The following is a 9,544-nucleotide window of genomic DNA, read 5'->3' on the forward strand; positions in this document are numbered from 1 at the left end:
TGTGTGTGTGTGTGTGTGTGTGTGTGTGTGTGTGTGTGTGTGTGTGTACACACAGTGCCTAGCACAATGCAGCCCTAAATGGGATCTTCGGGTGCAACTGGAATACAAATAATAAATCATAATGGATGGATGAAATCACAAGAAGTTTCACGTCTCCACCCCCATGTCTTTGTGATCAAATGATAAAGTAACTCAGAGAAATGCAGAGGAGACTGCTTTACCCCTGGCATGCCCTGATTGGGGTGAGCACAGATTTTAAACAACAATTCTACAGCTTATTTATAGAGCTAAATGTCATATGTTTAAAACTAATAGGTTGGTTCACTATGAAAAATCCCTAAGTGATTAATTAATGGAAGTAAAGTCATTGTCAGCATAGCAGTCAACTAATATTATCCCAGGCACTCTCATGAAGTCAATTACCTGTTGGAAAAGTCTATTCACTCTCCCAAGTCTGTCCAAGTTCAACAACTAGAATTAATGAAGCAAAGTTTTCGATCATGGAACAGTAAGCTTCTTCGTAATTGCTCTTATTTCCTACATTGTACTGTGCCAGTCAGATTCCAAGATAACTGATAGTTATTCACAGATAAAATTTGAAAACAATAGAGTATAGTCAAAAACAAGCTTTAAAGTATACACCCTCCTGACGGACTGCAACAGGCAAAAAGTTAGTTCTGCAACTCACTGAGAATGACCAGTGCAATAATAATAATAAAGGCCTTGATTTTCCTCTCACTCACACCACTTTAAAACAGAAGCAACTCCACTGAAATCATTGGTGTTACACCAGTGTCTGAGGAGAACCAGGCCCACAGTGAGGTCTGCTGCAGGATCATCCACCTAATCACTACGATTAAGGGTAAAAATTTCAAAAACACCCAGATGATTTAGAAGCCTAAGTCCCATTCATTGACTTTTGAAAACATGACCTTAAATCTAATTTGGAGTGTCTCCAGCTTTCAAAAAAAAAAAATCTCAGTTTTAGTAATGCTGCTGTGATTTTTGTTGTGTTGAGTGTTAGAGCACTGAGGGCTTCGTACAAGTATCTTTTTATTATTTAAATCTTTTAAAAAAAATCCTAACAATAACAGTCCACTGTACTAAAGTGGTGTAGATGTTCTGGCTCAGGCTGCAGCCTGAGCTCTGGGACCTTCCCACCTCACAGGGTCCTAGAGCCCGGTCTCCAGCCCAAGCCCAGGTGTCTACACTGCAGGACATTAAACAGCCCTGCCACCTAAGCCCCATGAGCCTGAATCAATGGGACAGCCGCCGGTATCTAATTGCAGTGTAGACACCCTTATGCGGTGGCAAAGCCAGGACTTAAAAGGACACAGGGTATCATTCACAGAGATACTTAGACGCCTAAGTCCTGTTTTTAGGCACCTCTGCAATCCACAAAACTCCTGCCTGGCTGTTGTTTAAATCTGTAGGTGTCTAAACTTACTTGGCGCCTAAGTTTTTTGTCTCTGGGCAAGTACACTGCTGCCTACCTCTAGGTACCTGGGCACCTATCTCCCACCTGATCATGAGCACTGCTGCCTCACAATAGGTATCCAGGTGTCTATCTCCTGTCAGTCTCCCGGTGACTCACAAACTGGGAAAGATAGGTATTCAGCTGTCTAATTCACACACAGGGGCCTATTCCGGTAGGCATGCACAGAGGCTGCCTTCCAGACCAGGCTCCTCAGGCAAGTTCACATGAAACGGGAGGAGACCCTTATGATCTTTAGCCTAGTGGTTAGGGTACTCACCCAGGATGTGGAAGACCCTCCATATTCATGTCCCACTCTGCCTGAGGGGTGGGAAGGGATTTGAAGAGGAATCTGGTGCTTCTCAAGTGAATGTCCTGACCAACTTCAACCGGAGAGACTGAGGGAACCTTACATCAGAATATCCCATAGCTCAGTGGCTAGGGCACTCACCTGAGAGACGACAGGATTTGAAGAGGGGTCTTTCTGCCAACTTAGGTGGCTCCCTGTCTTGCATGCTGGCTTTATAGATCACATTTTAAGATGCCTATCTGTTCCCATTCATTATATCATAGAATATCAAGGTTGGAAGGGACCCCAGGAAGTCATCTAATCCAACCCCCTGCTCTCAAAGCAGGACCAGTCCCCAGACAGATTTTTGCCCCAGATCCCTAAGTGGTCCCTTCAAGGATTGAACTCGTAACCCTGGGGTTAGCAGGCCAATGCTCAAACCACTGAGCTATCCCTCCCCCTTATATAGGGAGCCTAGCCACCTAATGCAGGCTTTGTGGATGGCAGTGTTGTTCCTGTGACTTTTTTTTTTCTAAGTGTCTTAAATATAAGTGCCTAAAAGTATCTAAATGTTGCAATGCCTAAGTCCTTTTGCGGATCTGGGCCATGTTTCCTAGAAGGAGAACTGTAAAAACCTGAATTTAAAATGTGGGGGGTGGGTGGGAGGGGGTGCTGGATGCTGCTCTTTTGGGTGCTGGATGCTGCTCAATACATTAGACTCCAGGCAAGGGGGAATATTACTTTAAAGACCTTTTGCTGTGAGTAAGTTATTTCTGGGTACTCAGATGGAAATCAAGGCATGGTTCCTGCAATAGCACCCCAGGCCAAGAGGGGGCACCCTTGGATGGCAATTGTCTACCCCTTTAGAGGATCAGGACTACCCAGATGACCAGAGTAGGAAATGCTGTGCTGAAGGAGTTTGTTAACCACACAAAGAGGAACTGGAGGGAGGGGTTAGTTTCTCTTAGAGAAGTCACTTACTGCAGGATAGAAATAGACTAAGAAGGTTTCACTTGTTTAAGCTAACTGTAGTGCTGCAGGTAGCATTAATGGCTGCTGAGACATGTAGCACGGTGCCCTGTGCCAGGTTCAACAGGAACACCGCTAGCTCAACTCCTAGCACAGAGCATGGCTGGTCCCAGGACTGGGGACTCGTTGTGCAGGTTGAGTGTAGCTAGCACCTACGTTTATGGTAAGTGATGGCCTTGTTCATATCTAAAAGCGCTGGATGAGCCAGATGGTGGACTTCACTTGCAAGAAGCCAAATCCTGGCCTCTGCACACAATGTGGTTATGCCTTGGGAACTTCCGAGGATGGGTGAGATGAAGGAACCCTCCCTCCCAGGTTATGGAGCCACAGTGAAGCCACTTCATCGTCACTTCCACAAATGCTACATGCCCTCCAACCTACTCTGGGGGAGAGGGATTGGCTCACTGGGCTATGGATTGCAGCCCCACCCACCCAACCACTCCCTCAGCCAGCCCTCAAAGCAGCCTAGCATGTTGGGGTGGAGGGAACCCCTGCAGGGGTCAGCTAGGTTCAGGCTTTTCCATAGCCATGGAGAGGGTTCAGGACCTGCCCCTCACTGATGATATAGGTCTTTCCCTGGCCTGTCGCATTAGAATTCAAAGTTTGATTGTTGTCACAGTGAACGGTCAATGGGCAGCGGTGTGCAAAACTTCATTTCGTCTGGTAGCGTAAGTATGTCTTTGTGAGGGAGCATATAGAAACCAGGGGCCAGAGCCTGCCTTTTGAGAAGGGTGCAAAGCTGCCCTAACTAGGGAAAAGATGCTCTAAAACCTTCTTAGCAGGGGCATAAGGGGAGCCTCAGGTGGGGTGACCTAGCCATTGCTGTTCCTATAGCACCCCACACACACTGGGAGTGGCACAGGGGTATGGCCAGGGCTCCCCTCTGCTCTGGCAATCTCTGGCTGTTATAACAGGCCTCTGGGGAGGTGGGCAGTGGTGTAAGTTGGAGCAACCTTCAGGATGCTCCAACTGGCTTCAGAGGATCAATGCAGCCCTAGGACTGAGGTGTGCAAAACTGGCCTAGAGTCATGTTTGCAATCCCTCCTCGACCTGCTGTGCTGAATGCTCTATGGCCACAGGTTAGCATCTGGCTCCAAGTGTCTGGGGATTCAAAGTTCCTGTGGCAGTAGCTAGTAAGAAGTCTATATAGTATGTATAGAAATAGGGAAAGAAAAAAATTAAATGGCATATCCTGGATGAATGGATTAGAAACAAAACCTTCCCACATGATGCTTGGCCACCACCTTTATTATAACATTTTATTATAACAGCCACCATATAAGACGTTACACTCTATAAATTCGGACCTGCCCACACGCTACCGCTTGCGTGTGAGCCAACTGACCTCAGTTGGGCAGGGCATACCGCATCCAAACCCTCAGGGCACAGCCCTCCTTTACAGTGCCGCAGTCCCAGGCCACAAACAATATCCTTGCCCAGTCTAGTGTGGAAAACATGGGAAGACTGAGGCGTCTCAGAATAGCATAGCATTCATGCAACTCCCTGTGACGCTGCTATCCTTCTGGTGGCCTGGGGGAGCCCTGAGGTGTCTGACAGAGCGGAATGAGGACATATCTAGGCCAGGGTAAATAACAGTTTTCTTTTGTACCTGGCTTAACAAATAGAAGGATAGAATGTGGGAGAGAAGGTGCCAGATAAACTCCAGCTAAGGCATAATATAAGAAGGGACATAAACAACCAAAGCAGAGATGAAATGACTGATGAGGGTCAGATCCTTCTCTTCCTCCTCCCTTTTCCCCTCCCTAGTATTTGATAGGGCCCAAACCCATTGCCGCTCTGTCCAGCCAGTCCAGGTTCCTGACAGAAAAGGGAGGAACCGTCTCGAGTTCTGCTTCCATCCAAAACACTGGAGAGCTACTGGATCCCCAGAATGTAGAAGCAGTGCTTAATTTGTGCCAGGGCTTGCCAGGGCTGAGCCCCGGCATCTCTTGGCTTGGCACTTCATAGCTCCAGCACCTCTGGGCTTGTTGCATCAGTTATGAATGTAAAAAAATTGCTTGAGTCACTACAGATCCCACTGTGGGGGATCCTTTATGGAGTCATGCTTCTGATGCTGTCTGGACTGTAGGCAAGCTGCTAATGGAAAGGCAATTAGCGGTCATGAGCCCTCTGGGAGGATGTCATGCATCCCCAACCACCTACAACATCCATCTGGCCAAAATAATACCAAGGGCCCACAAAGCAATAAGGAATAGTTTGTAGGTGTTTGTGTTTAAATGGACAACGTTTTACTATTTCAGTGTCCACTGCCCAGGGGCTGAGGTTGTCTCCCTAACTGTTTCCATGTCTGTGGCGGGAGGTACACCTCCAGTGAAACTAAAATTTCTTCAAACTTGGGTTCTTTGGAGAAGCTGCTGCAAGACTGAACGTTATTGGAATGCTGGCTGCTCTGAATTCACCTTGGTTAGGCCTGAGGATGACTGAAACCCAGAGGACTGGAGCTTTATTTTGTATGGCCACTGCATTTCCACAGGTGCCGAGGAATTCTGTCTGCAGTACGGCACCTCGAGAGGATTCAACTACTGCAGTGTTAGGCAGCAGAGCTGGTCAAAAATCTTAGGATGTCAAAAAATTGACAATTTCAAAATCTGAAATTGTCAAAGTCATCTCAATTTTTTCCTCTTTGACCAACTAAGGTATTTGCAAAAAATTTTCAAATTTCAAAAACAAAATGTGAAAGATTTTGTAAAAATGTTTGATTTCCCTGGCCCCCGCTACCTTTCTTTTCTTTTCTTCTCTTTTTTTTCTGAACAGCTCTGGTACAGAGAGTTCTGAGCAGACAGAGCAGCCCCAGGGGCATCCCTGAAGCTCTTTCCCAGAAGTAAACGCTAAGATGTGAATTTAAGCCACTATTGTTTTTGTACCAGTAGAACCCCCATGTGGATACTCTTATTCTGGAATGAGAGTGTCTTTTTAGGTTTAGCTTTTGTTGCTTTGGAAAGGGTTTAATCGAAATTCTGGAATAAAACGGTCCAGGGTGGGGGTTATACTGATATAACTATAGCTGTTTAATTATATCAGAATAACTGTACTGGTATAAATAATAAAAAAAAATGCCATGTAAACAAACCCGGACACAGGTTGGTGGCTATTGGCTAGATTCAAGCTAAGAGGGAGAAATAGGTTGAATTGCAAAAAGAGATTGCAGTGTGAAAAAGGTGAAAACTACTGTCCTAAGGGAAAATCTGAAAGGGCTTGCCTACAAGGGGAAATTACCAGCATAGTTATTCTGGAATAGCTCCCTGTGTGGATATTCTATTTCAGAATAAAAGTGAAGTTATTCCAGAATAATTAATCTGCTCAAAATTGGAATTTTTTCTATTTATGGCACCTTTTAACCTTATAGGAGTTACTGGAACTCTTGTAGTTATTTCCATTGCAACCTGTCACAGAGGACGGACACACAATGTGCTCTCTCATTGAGACTTTACTTTTGCCTTTTCTTATTTTGGTGTTTGTCCTCTAATCTAAAATTCCTCTGTGACACTGAGCTAGTGAAGGTTAAGCAACCAGCAGTCTGAGTGACCATGGGCGGCGCATAATGGAGGCAAGGGGAGGGTAAGCCTCCCCAAACCTATTGCTGCTGGGGGTATGTGTGTGCAGTATGTGTGCAGTAGCAGATTCCTGCATTGGCCCATAGGGCCCATGCCCAGAGGCTCCAGCCAATTTGGGGGCCCCGGAAAAACGTCCTCCCATCATGATCTCGAGGCTGGAAGAGCTTTACTGGTCTCAGGGCTGCAGCAGGGGTGGGGGGCCTGAAAGGAGTGAGTAGGAGGAGCTCAGGGGGAAGAGGCAGAATGGGGGAGAAATGGGGGCGGAGCTGTAGGGGAAGGGGCAGAATGGATTAGGGCCATGGGTGGGGCCGCAGGTGGAAGGGGGCCAAATGGGGGAGGGGCTCTGTGCTTGGAGATCCAGTCAGGGCTGAAAGCTCCATCGCGGTCCCAGATGGGGCTGTGAGCGTAACCCCAGCCCGGGCCAAGCTCTCAGCCCCTACCCCTACCCCTACCCATACCCCAGCTGGGCCACCAAGGGGCTGAGAGCAGCGAGGGGACATGGCCTCAGCCAGAATAGGCGGGCCTTGGCCAGAAGAGGTGGGGCAGGGGGATAGCCTCCCCAAAAGGAAGCTTCACCCGCCACCCATGTGAGTGACATAAAAGGAACTCTTAAGGACATATTAGAAGAATATTGAAATGGTAAACCGGGCCACTCCTTGAACATAGTTATCAAAGCCATGTTAAATAGACCAGAATCCTTGTGTTTACCTATATCTTGTTAGAAGTTTAATAATATGATCTAATTAGCTTATAGATGCTGAACTTCTGTTCCTGTCTATAATGTTGCATTACATTCATTCTATTGATTCAGAGATCAAAAGGGGATATTATCATTTAGATGGGACTTGTGGTATCATAATGTTATTGACTTCATTTCTCTTTGAAATTTATAGTAAAACTACCTGTGCACTGTTTGATGGTTAATTGTCTTATGGTAATGAATACAACTAGTTACTGGTGCACTCCTAGGAAACCGAGATTAGCTTCAAAGCAACAATGTACATAACCTGTTCTTCATCCAGGGAAGCCCTGCTGTGATCATTTGCTGCCAAGAGACTTATCCGCTGAACTTCAGCTATAAAGAAAGTTTCTGACCTGATCCTTTTTATCACAGATCTGCTTAAACTTTTGACAGGGAAAGACTAAGCCCACAAGACTGAGGTCTCTAGGTCTATGCTGGATTAACCCTGCAATTCTCGTGAAACAATTTGAACAAACTCTGCTTATGGACTGCGTATTAGACTATAAATTTTAAATTGATTCAAGAAGGATTATTACAAATCATCAGCCTCACCATCTCTGATATGAAACTGACCTAAGAACTTTATTCATATCTGTATGTATATTGATCTTTTAACCATAGCAACTTTTTTTCTTTTCGCTTTTTATTAATAAATCTTAGATTTAGTTAATAAGGATTGGCTTTAACAGTGTTTTGGGTAAGATCTGAAATATTTATTGACCTGGTGGGTAATGTGTCTTGGGATTGGTAGAGCTTTACATATGGTGAATAAGGTTTTTAGTACCCCTTATTATATTAGACTTGGCTGTGTGGTTGGGAACCAAAGGCTGGATTGCTTAAAAGGGACTGTATTTTGTCTTCTTGGTAACCAGTAAGGTATTACAGAAGCTGTTTGGTTACTGGCTTGGAGAAATGTAATTATAGAATAACCACTAGTTTTGGGGATTGTCTACCTTTATTTTTTTGTAGTTTGCCCTGAATAAGCATTCTTGGTGTGGCCTCTGCAGGTACCACAACCCCATTTAGGCCTCAATGCAGTAAAGAATTAAAGCATGCGGTATATTTAAAGATGAATAGTCCTGTTGAAGTCCATGAAATTACTTTCATGCTTGATGTTAAGCATGTGCTTAAGTGCTCTGATGGATCAGAGTCTTAGACTGAAAGTATATGGTTGCTCTTTGTGTAATGGGAAACAACAGAGATCTCACATGAGTAAGGACAACAGAATTTTATTGATCAATTTTGAAGTGTTTAGTTCTTTCATTGTCAAGATATTTTGGGGTAAGAGATGTGGGGGGAGGAGGAAGTATGTTTCCTTGTTTGAGACGCCATTTCATGTTAATGTCTCAAGGTGATTCTTGATGATAAAATTAAATTGGTCTTGGTTTATAAAAATGTCTGAGCTAGTTTCATACCTTAATGCAGGTGTAATAAATACATACATTAGAATATGGCTCTGCAGTTGTTCTGCCCTGTTGCATAGCATGGCATATTTATTTTAAAAAAAAAAAACCCCACCATAATTACAGGTATTTATTTAGCTGAAAGACCAGAACAGGTCCAATGAAGTTGTTCCAGTCTCAGAATTAAATTAAATGCATCTTGCAAAACTGTCTAATTACATATTTATCCAAGGAGCTGTTCTCATCTTGAGGGTAAATAAAGCACAATTTATAGAAATTGATGAAAGTTTTTTTTTTTTTTTTTTTTTCCATTTTACATAGAGATCCAAGTTGTGACAGAGGCTGGCAAGAGCATAGCCAGGAAATTCAGAGCTAAAACTGACAATATGTCCTCAATACATATAATTGTACTTCTTTCCACTAGAAAAATCAGTATGTGCCAGATAGCAACTTAAAGTTGCCTGGAGGAGCGGGGGGTTCTTTTCTTTGTATCACGTTATTTAAATAAGAGGTTTTGGAATTAAATTAAAATGTAATATATTATTGGCTTTCCTATATGTCAAAAACATTTTCGAGCATTCTTTTCATGGGACAATATATAACTATGGAATATCTGTAAAGATCGGTGTGTGGTTAAGGTGGATGGGAGGGAGAGGTGCCATGAAGCGATGCAGCTGAGGAAGCAAAGTTACTGGATATGAATGGGTGAGGTAGGAGTCCAGGAAACTTTGAGGTGGAGGTGGGGCCTTGCTGGAAGAGCTTGGAAGACCAGGGAGGTTTATGCATGTTCAATATGTTCAGTTCTCATTTCTACCAGTCAAAATCTGGAATAAATCCCTTGAGATCAACAGATTTACTCTGATTTATATACTGCATCTGAGATCATAATCTGGCCCAGTGTGACTAAAGGAGGATTTCTGTGGCATGCTCAAGATTTTCCTTGCGTAAACATGTTGGGTCCATTTCTGCTTTCTTATTATACCAGTGATGACGTCATTAGGCCTATATATGAACCAGAGTTCTTCCATGTTT

This window comes from Terrapene carolina, unplaced genomic scaffold (genome assembly GCF_002925995.2).
Source record: "Terrapene carolina triunguis isolate 2854851 unplaced genomic scaffold, T_m_triunguis-2.0 Scaffold120, whole genome shotgun sequence".
Taxonomy (NCBI): Eukaryota; Metazoa; Chordata; order Testudines; family Emydidae; genus Terrapene; species Terrapene triunguis.